The following is a 9,156-nucleotide window of genomic DNA, read 5'->3' as shown; positions in this document are numbered from 1 at the left end:
CTATGGAGCATATTGCAAGTACAAGTTGGATCTATCAGATGTAGAACACAAGGCTATGTTAATTAGTAGGATGTAAGAACTCCAATTTGTACAAATAATCAACACATTGAATCCCACAATGGCATAAATGTATTCATGATATATGTACAAATGACTTAATAAAAAAAAGACTTAAAAAAAAGGAATAGTACAACAAGGAATAATGTCAGTTACTAATTTCTTTACCACTGTTGTAGCACTGGCACACCTTGTTGGAAACCATCTAGTCCATCAACTAATCACATAAACAACAACCAAACAGTGAGGAAAGTCTAAAGCTGGAGGTAACTCTTTAAAATCAATTTGGAATGCCAAAAGAGACAGTCTAGAGCTTTGTTGGCTTCCTGAAGAGTGGTATTTTTCTCTAGAAATTTGCCAGAATTTATAAACAGCACACTGAGAAATATTTAAGTTGGGGCAAAAGGAATTGTGGCTTTGGATCATGATTTTTAATTCATTATAACTAGGCTCAAACACATCTTTATTAATCAAAATAGGAACCATTACAATTAGCACATTGTTGGCCATGAGAAATAAGCTTGTTTCTTCCTATAACATAAAATTTTTCACTTTGGGATTCAATGAACTCTTGAGAACAGTTTCTGCATCCCTCTGGTTGTGGAAATGTTTTCCCTGCAAAAAGCTGTAGAGATGTTTGAAGAAGTGGTAGTCAGTTGGCAAGAGGTCAAATGAATGTAGTGGATGAGGTAGAACTTTATAATCCAATTTGTTTGATATTTGAAGCATTGGTTGTGAAATCTGTGGTTAGGTGTTGTCATGGAACAGAATCGGGCCCCTTCTGTTGACCAATGCTGGCTGCTAGCATTGTAGTTTTGGTGCATCTCATCAATTTGCTGAGCACACCTCTCAGATGTAATGATTTCACCAGGATTCAGAAAGCTGTAAGGCAGTGGTTCTCAACCTGTGGGTTGTGACTCACAGGAACTATATTAAAGGGTTGCAGCATTAGGAAGGTTGAGAACCACTGCTAAGGGATCAGACCAGCAGCAGGCCATCAAACAGTGACCATGATCTTTTTTGTTGCAACTTTGCTTTAGGAAATGCTTTGGGGGCCCCTGATGGTCCAATCCCTGAGATGGTCATTACCAGATGTTGTAGGAAATCCACTTCTGTGGCATGTCAAAATCCAAATGAGAAATGCTTTCTTGTTGTATAGGACAAGAGAAAACAATGCTGGAAAATGGCAATTGCTCTGATTTTCAGTCAGTTCATGAGGCACCCACTTATCAAGATTTTTGCCTTTCTTATTCTGAATGACCATAGAATAGTCGATCTTGAGTCCTTCAGCAAATTCTCAGGTAGTTTTCAGAGGGTCACTTTCCATGATTGCTCTCAATTGGTCACTGTCAATTTCCAATGGTGGCCACTAAGTGTCTTATCTTCAAGGGTGTTGTCTAATTTTTGCAAAACTATTTCAACCACCACTGCACTGCACTTTCATTAGCAGTTCCTGCACCAAATGTGTTATCGATGCTGCTTTATGACCTATTTTGAACTTGAACAAGAAAATTGCTCCAATTTGCTTTTTGTGTAACATCATTTCCATAGTCCAAAATGAACAGCAAATAATAAGTCATTAGCAAAAGAACATAAAGTGAGAAATGTGAATTAAAATGATGTTTAACTGCTTTTTCTGCTATAAGGCCTGGAAGGTGAGGTCCTGGCCTCACTGAAGCCATAAAATCTCATCATCCTACATGTTTCTCTGCACCCTGCCTGTAATTCTCCTCAGTAAAGTGATTTGAACCCCCCCAAATTAAATAAAATGATGTATAACTTAACCACATTGATTTAAGACTGTATTCCAGTATCAAATGACAAATTCCACAATGCAAAAATCACAGTTATTTTTGTAACAACCTATAGTATGTCCAGAGATATTGTAGATCCCAGGCAGTATCAAATATATATGTGTATATATATATATATATTTTTTTTTTTCTTAATTACCCCTGTTTGCACATACGTCCCATGTGTTGGCAAATAAGTGTAAACCAAAAAACTTAAAGGGGGGGCACAAGGAGTCCACGTGGCCCACTATGTCATCCATTTGATAATTATTAAGCACTATTTTTATCCATTTATTCTTTTCAAATTATGGGGCATTATCCTGATGATCAGTAATATGCCTCAGTGAGGGATAAGGACAGAGTATTAAGATGAGTGAAAAGGATAGGGAGGGCCATATTTGGCTGTATATTTAGCAGCCTTGTGTGTTCTATCATTTTCTAGGGATGCAGTCTTTTTTCCTTATTGTGGGTCGGGCAATGTACAACAACAATCAATCTTGGAAGGAAGGTGAATAGATCCATATGTTGGCTATGCCCTTGGGAAAAGGCAATAATCGAAAAAAATAAACAAAGGGGGAAAAGCCCAAAACTTTTCTTTAATCCATTTACTATCAACTGTGCAAACTTGCAAAAACTATTCAGCTTCTCAAATTTGTTTCCATTGCATGAGTCACCTAAGCTTTTCTACATTTTTTTTCTGTTATTTATGTTATTCACTAGGCTGCATTGACAAAATTATTTTTGTGTGCCTAATTCTAGGATTAAAACAGGAAGTGTAAAGGAAACTATAGAGTGAGGATACATAGAAAAATGCTATTTTATATTAAAAAATTTAAGATGTTAGCTCAAAAAGAAGATTTTTTAAAGTATTTTTTATAACACTTAAAAAATAACTTCAATAGCTTTATAGTCAAGGTATCTATGGATTGACCACCCATCTGTTATAAAAATACATTTAATGGCAGGAATTCATGAAGAGTAAGAACACTAGAAATGAAATGAGAGATATTTTTGTTTGTTTTAAATCAGTCATATTTGAGTCTTTATGAAATACATTTCCATAAATACATACAAAAATCACTAGAAAAATGCACCAAAAGAATTCAGATATGAAACCAGTGTCTTGAAAAGGAAATTACATTAAATGAGGATCAAGGAAGGCTAATTTTTTTACTTACAATGTTGAGATTTTCTTTAAAAAGGAAAGTATTCAATATATTGACATAATTTAAATGTATTATTAACTAGGAAGCAGATATGATTTTACTGAGGAATGAATGAAGATAGAATATACCAAACTCTCCCATCCAGACGGTGCTCCAGAGAGGACACACACTTACACTCTCACATTCAGGTCAGCACTACTCTTCACTCAGCTCAGATCTTACTCAGGCTTGTAACCTGGGACTAGGAGCAGAGAGATGAGAATTTGATCTGTCCTTTCATCATATTGTTACTTCCCTCTTATACTTGGGCAGATTCTGGTTTTTCCAGGGTCAGTATTTGGGAATTAGGCATACAATTTATAAAAGAAAATCACTTTCTTTCTAGCTGGCATCTCTCCTGGATTTCACCTGGTTCTTCATTGCTCATTGGTAGGATCAAAGGCAAAGAATTTTATGGAGAGATCAACTTTCCGTGGGACATTGAACTGAAGTTATTCAGGACCAATCGCCAGTATCACATATACTTGCTCTGCGAAGTTGACTGGCACTGGTTCCCTCTGCTGCTGCCGCCAATGTGGGCTCTCAGTCCGGGGACTCCAGCTTTGAATATTCTCAGGATGAGCAGTGAGGCATGAGGATCTCTTATCACGCATCTTTCCCATTCCTGGGACTCCCGGGAGTTTTTCACAAAATTTCTCTCATGCTCCATTCTAATATCAGTATGCCACAGGCCTACAATATCTATGCCATAAGTATGTCTTTGGGGGATGTTACTGCAGCTGTTTCTTTATTAGCAACATCTAAAATGTCTTTGTAATTTGTCTCCCTGACTCCTACCAATTTGGCTGAGGAAGGAGAAATATCCACAAGCAGGGAAATATTGCAGCATATCAAGCCCCTACAAAATATCTTTAGTTAATCAACCTCTTCTAATAAATCTGTAACTTATGTGGGGCATGTGGAACTGTTTTATCCAGCTACTATTACAGTTTCACATCACGTCCTGCAAAGTCCTGCTGGATCCAGCACTGTTCCAGAAAATGGGCAAGATGTTCCACTTACTGTCTTCAGGTGGGGTGACCTTGGGAATAAAATGCTATTCAGTATCTGGTTCCTATTGTGAAGCTTGACAATTGAGACATACCAATACATCAGGCAACTTTTGAGAGGAAAGGGAAGGAGTCTGGGTAAAAAGAAGTTAAGTGCACTAACATATTTCTAACAGAGTTAGGAAAATATGCATTATCTAAATGTACACAGTTTTAAGTAAATGATGAGTTAATCATTATAGAAATGGAAATTTAGAATCCAGTCTCTGGATGCTTTCCTGGGGATTGGAAACTGGGAAGATTTTTATGTTGCTAACCTTTTGTATTGTCTCAAAGATTGCTGTGATGTTGTCCAGACTCTCCCTTTCTCTCTCTGAGTGTATGGGGGGTGGGGAGTGGGCCATGTATATCTGTTCTTGTTCTTATCAGATATTGGGTCATCTTTCCTGAGAAACAGAGAGTGGACATGAAATACACATGAAGAATGATATTCTTCTCTCAAATATGCCAATATAGCACCTTGTAGGAAAGATATAGTCACTCTCCATTTTATTAAATAATCTTAGGTTCTCATTGTTTGCCAGATAGTAAATATACCAAGAAAATTATAATATATTCTCTAAAACTCAGAAAGACAAAAGCACATTATACAAAATAAAGAAATATTTTAACAAAGTTTTCATGGTAAAGTTGAGACAGTTTCTTTAATGTGCAGCAAGTGTTTTTCACTGAGACTGTTTAACACATAATTTATATTTCTTCCAAGTTTCTTTAGGAAAAAGGAATTAAATTTTGGACTCAAAACTATGGATTTTGACTAATTTGATTGTTTATTTTAAAGTTTCATAATATTTTATATGAACAGTGATCAATATGGATTAAATCCTAAGTCTACATACTTACAAATTAACCTTTTAAAAAATAATCTTTCAAAATAGTATTATGCATTATTTTTATTTTACTTTTTTTAATTTTTTGAGACAGAGTCTCACTTTGTTTCCCTTGGTAAAGTGCTGTGGTGTAATAACTCATAGCAACCTCAGACTCTAGATGGGTTCAAGCAATTCTCTTTCCTCAGCCTCCCTAGTAACTGGGACTATAGGCACCCACCTCAATGCCTGGCTATTTTTAGAGATGGGGTCTTGCTCTGGTTCAGGCTGGTCTCAAACCTATGCGCTCAGGCAATCCACCCACCTCAGCTTCCCAAGTGCTGGGGTTACGGGTGTGAGCCACTGTGCCCAGCCTATGTATTATTTTTAAACATACTCAAAACACTTATGCTAATCCATAGCTAATGAAGAGTGATTTTGAAGCTTTGCAGTTATAAACTGCCCTCATTCTGGCCTGTGCATGATTTACTTAGCAAACTCCTTAGAGTTGTTAAAATGAGGAAGCTGCCTTTCTACAGCTTTCTACTAATGAGTTATGCTCCCCCATAGAAAAAATTTTTATAATATGTCAGATTAAAATACTGCTTCATTTTTCCATTCCTGCCTTCCTGCATTCCCATCAAGGAGAACAGATAACTACTGTGTCTACAATTCCCTTCAGGCAGGTTACCTGCATATGGTCACTCATTCTAATACCTTCACGCAGAATTCAGTCCACATCCTGATAGTGATATTCTGACAACTCAAAGCAGAACTTCTTGATTTTCTTCCTTGTGCAAGCCAACTCCAAGTAAAAACTTCTGTGAACAGCCAACATGATTCCTTTCTTCCTCATCAGAATAGAAAAAATAAGCAGTTAACCATTTTATGCACTGTACTTCATTGTCAAATGTTCCCTGCCAACAGTGTGAAGGTATCCACACAACCCAGCATTGTTTAAAATATATGAACATATATACTATATCCTTTTATATGTAAACATATATATGAATATATGTGTAAATATATTTTGTATAAGTGTGTGTATGTAAATATATATAAATATATGTGTATATATATTGCATAAAAGCAGTACCTACCTGTCTTTTTTTGATTATACCAAAAAGAAGTCAGGATATATACAAGTAGGGGCTGTGCCGTGCTCTTGTACATATTAGATTACTTCATTTAATACATACTGTTTAAATGGTTACAACATGCCAGGTGTTCATCTAGGTATTTGGTCTATGTCTATGTGTTATGGAGACTAGATTCTAGTCTTTGTGGAACTTATATTCTAGCAGGGAGAAAAACACAATAAAAGTTGCATTACTTAATATTTAGAAGTAGAAGGATTTTAAAAATATCTCAAGGTGCATGAGATTAAGAGGGCCTGGGGCTGGAAGGTGCAGGCTGCAATATTAAATAGAGTGAAGTGGTATCCTTGGTATCCTTGTCAGCATGATAAGAGCTGAAAAAAGATGTAAGAAGGTAATTGACTTATATAAATTTCTGGGCTCATCCCAGAAAAAAGGAATAGCAACTATTCAATCTTTTTTGGGAGAATCAAAGAGCCCAGTGCAGCTGAAATATTGCAGTGAGAGTAGTGAGTGGGAAGAATAGTAAACGAAGTTAGAGAGTGAAGGTTTGGATGGAGGAATAAGATTATGTAGGGCTTCATAGACTTCATAAAGCTATGATTTTACTCTGAATGAAACTGGGAGTCATTGAAGGGTTTGTCATGAAGTGTGAATAATCTGACTTCAGCTTGGAGGCATTTCAACAGCCATTCAAGTACAGACACTTAGTAAGCAGCTGATATTTGACTTTGAAGCTTAAAAGGAAGATCAGACTAAAAATATAAATTGAGAATAATCAGTACATGGTGTTGAGAATCATGACACTGTATAAATTCAGCATGGATGGAGGGTAGGTAATTCAGAAATAAAAAAGGACTGAACTCTGAACCGCAAGATATTCCACCATTTAGAGATTGGGAATATAGGGATAAGATAGATGAGACTAAGAAGGAATACCTATGAAGTAGGAGAAAAAAATAAGAGATAGTGGTATCCTAAAAGGCAAGTGACAACATATACCAAGAAAGAGAAGAAGAAATGCCACTGAGAAAGCCAGGAAAACATGGACTGAGAATTAATTCATTAGTGAGATGGACGAGAGCAGTAGAATTGGAACAGTGGGAGAAAAGCCAGATCATAAAAGTCTAAGAGAAAACTGGGAAATGGGGATTGAAGAAACCAAATGTATTCAACTGTGCCACCAAGTAGCACTACAAAAAGACTAGTTTTTCAAGGCAAGAGCTGTGCCTATTTCACAGATTAGGAAAATAAAACAGACAGAATAAATAAATAGCAGAATGTCACATAAGTGGTAAGCAGTAAAACAGGATTTAAATTCAGATCTGCCTGATTCTCTGTTGTACTATGTTGTTTTCTCAAGTGGTCAAATAGTTGAGAAGCAATCAGTTCATATGTGCTCAGTGAGTTTTGGTGAGAATTTAGTGGTTTATTTATATAAACTATGTATTACATAAACTATAAAATATATATAAGAAAGTACATATCATTTCTTACAAAATGAAATTCAGGGATTAGTAATCAGACATGAATATTTAAATTCCAACTCCCTGGGGAAAAATATTACTTTGAAAATTCATACATAGAATCACAGTTTTAGTTATTTTTTTAGAAAGAGTAACCAGTCTCATTTTTCATGCATTTAGACAAATAAATCAATTATACAGATAGATGTAGACACAGATATAAGTATAAATAAGTAAAGAATGTATTTTGATAATGGAAGATGTCTTTAAAACCTTCAAGCTTTACAAATCTTTTCCATCCCAGATTAATAAAACATTGAAATAATCTTTTTTTCAAATTTAATACTAGCTTGCGGGTGAAAATTGGAAAAAGTCAATAAATATAGGAATTGTAAAAAATTTCATGTGGGAGTTGGGGATCTAGGAAGCCAATTGAGCTTCAATAATCAGGAGATAACTCTCAGAGGGGTGATGTTTGACCTGAGAGCCATGGCCAAAGAGGCAGGTGTTTTAGGAAAGATCTTTCCAAACAGAGTTTAAGCAAGTGCAAAGGCCTTGAAATATATCATCACATGATTCTGAATTTAAGAATCAAAAAATAAAATCTACAAAGAAGTTAGAACATGGTGGAAGAAATGGTTGGGTATGTTGGAAAGACCAATTACAGGATCTTGGATGTCAACACAAAGGATTTGTATTTTATTGTAATGGCATTAGAAGCATTTAGGGACATATTAAACAAGGGAATATGGTGATTTGATGAAGCCTTTGACAAAATCACTCTGGGTGATATAAGCAGAAAGGGCCAGAGTGGACAAAAGGACTCACAGTGAGTAGGTTGTTAAGGGAGACCAGGTGACTGACAGCAGTGGTACAGAGCATGACCTTGGCAGAGAATAAAATGATACAAGAGCTAGATGTAGAAATTAGAACATGAAATAAATTATATTTGGTGCTGCGTGACTAGGAAGAGTAAAATTTAGCTTTAATTGACTGGATGACATAATTTTGAACAGACTGAGTTGGAGAAACTGGTAGTAGAAATTCAGAGAGAGGCAAATGGAAAGTAAAACTCACCAGGATGATTTAGCCAGCCATATCGTTTTGGGGGATCACCAGCCTAGAGGAGATTATTAAACTACTAAAAAAATGCCTTTTTCCCCGTTACAAGAGTTTAGAAATTTTAGTGGAACATTTCTACTTTATAATCCAAAATCCTATAAAAGCCTATAAACTTGAAGCAGCTGGGGTGGGAAAGGGAAACGTTCACAAAGGAGAGGTAACGAAGGATACTGACTCACAGGTTTTCCTATTACTAATTAGCACTGTCCTCTTTTCTGGGAAGAACCAAGACCAATATTTTGTTGCTGTAACGTGTGTGATAATGTAAGGTACATTGATGAAAGTACTCACTTATACAAGATGAACATGAAAATGTGTGTATTGTATTCAGTGAGTTATAGTCCAATTGGAAAAATGAAACAATGACCTTCTATTTAGAAATTCACCACAGCATAATGTTTTAGTGAAAAGTCGTACAACTGGATTACTGAGTGGGGTTGTCTCTATTCCACTCTACCTGGGAGTGTGGCAACTTATCTCAATCCCCTCTGTGCCTGTGAGAATTTTCTTTCCTCCCAGACCTTAGTGTATGTATGT

This window comes from Otolemur garnettii, unplaced genomic scaffold (assembly GCF_000181295.1).
Source record: "Otolemur garnettii isolate 467f Iridium unplaced genomic scaffold, OtoGar3 scaffold00143, whole genome shotgun sequence".
Lineage (NCBI taxonomy): Eukaryota > Metazoa > Chordata > Mammalia > Primates > Galagidae > Otolemur > Otolemur garnettii.
Note: the sequence above shows the minus strand (reverse complement) of the source record.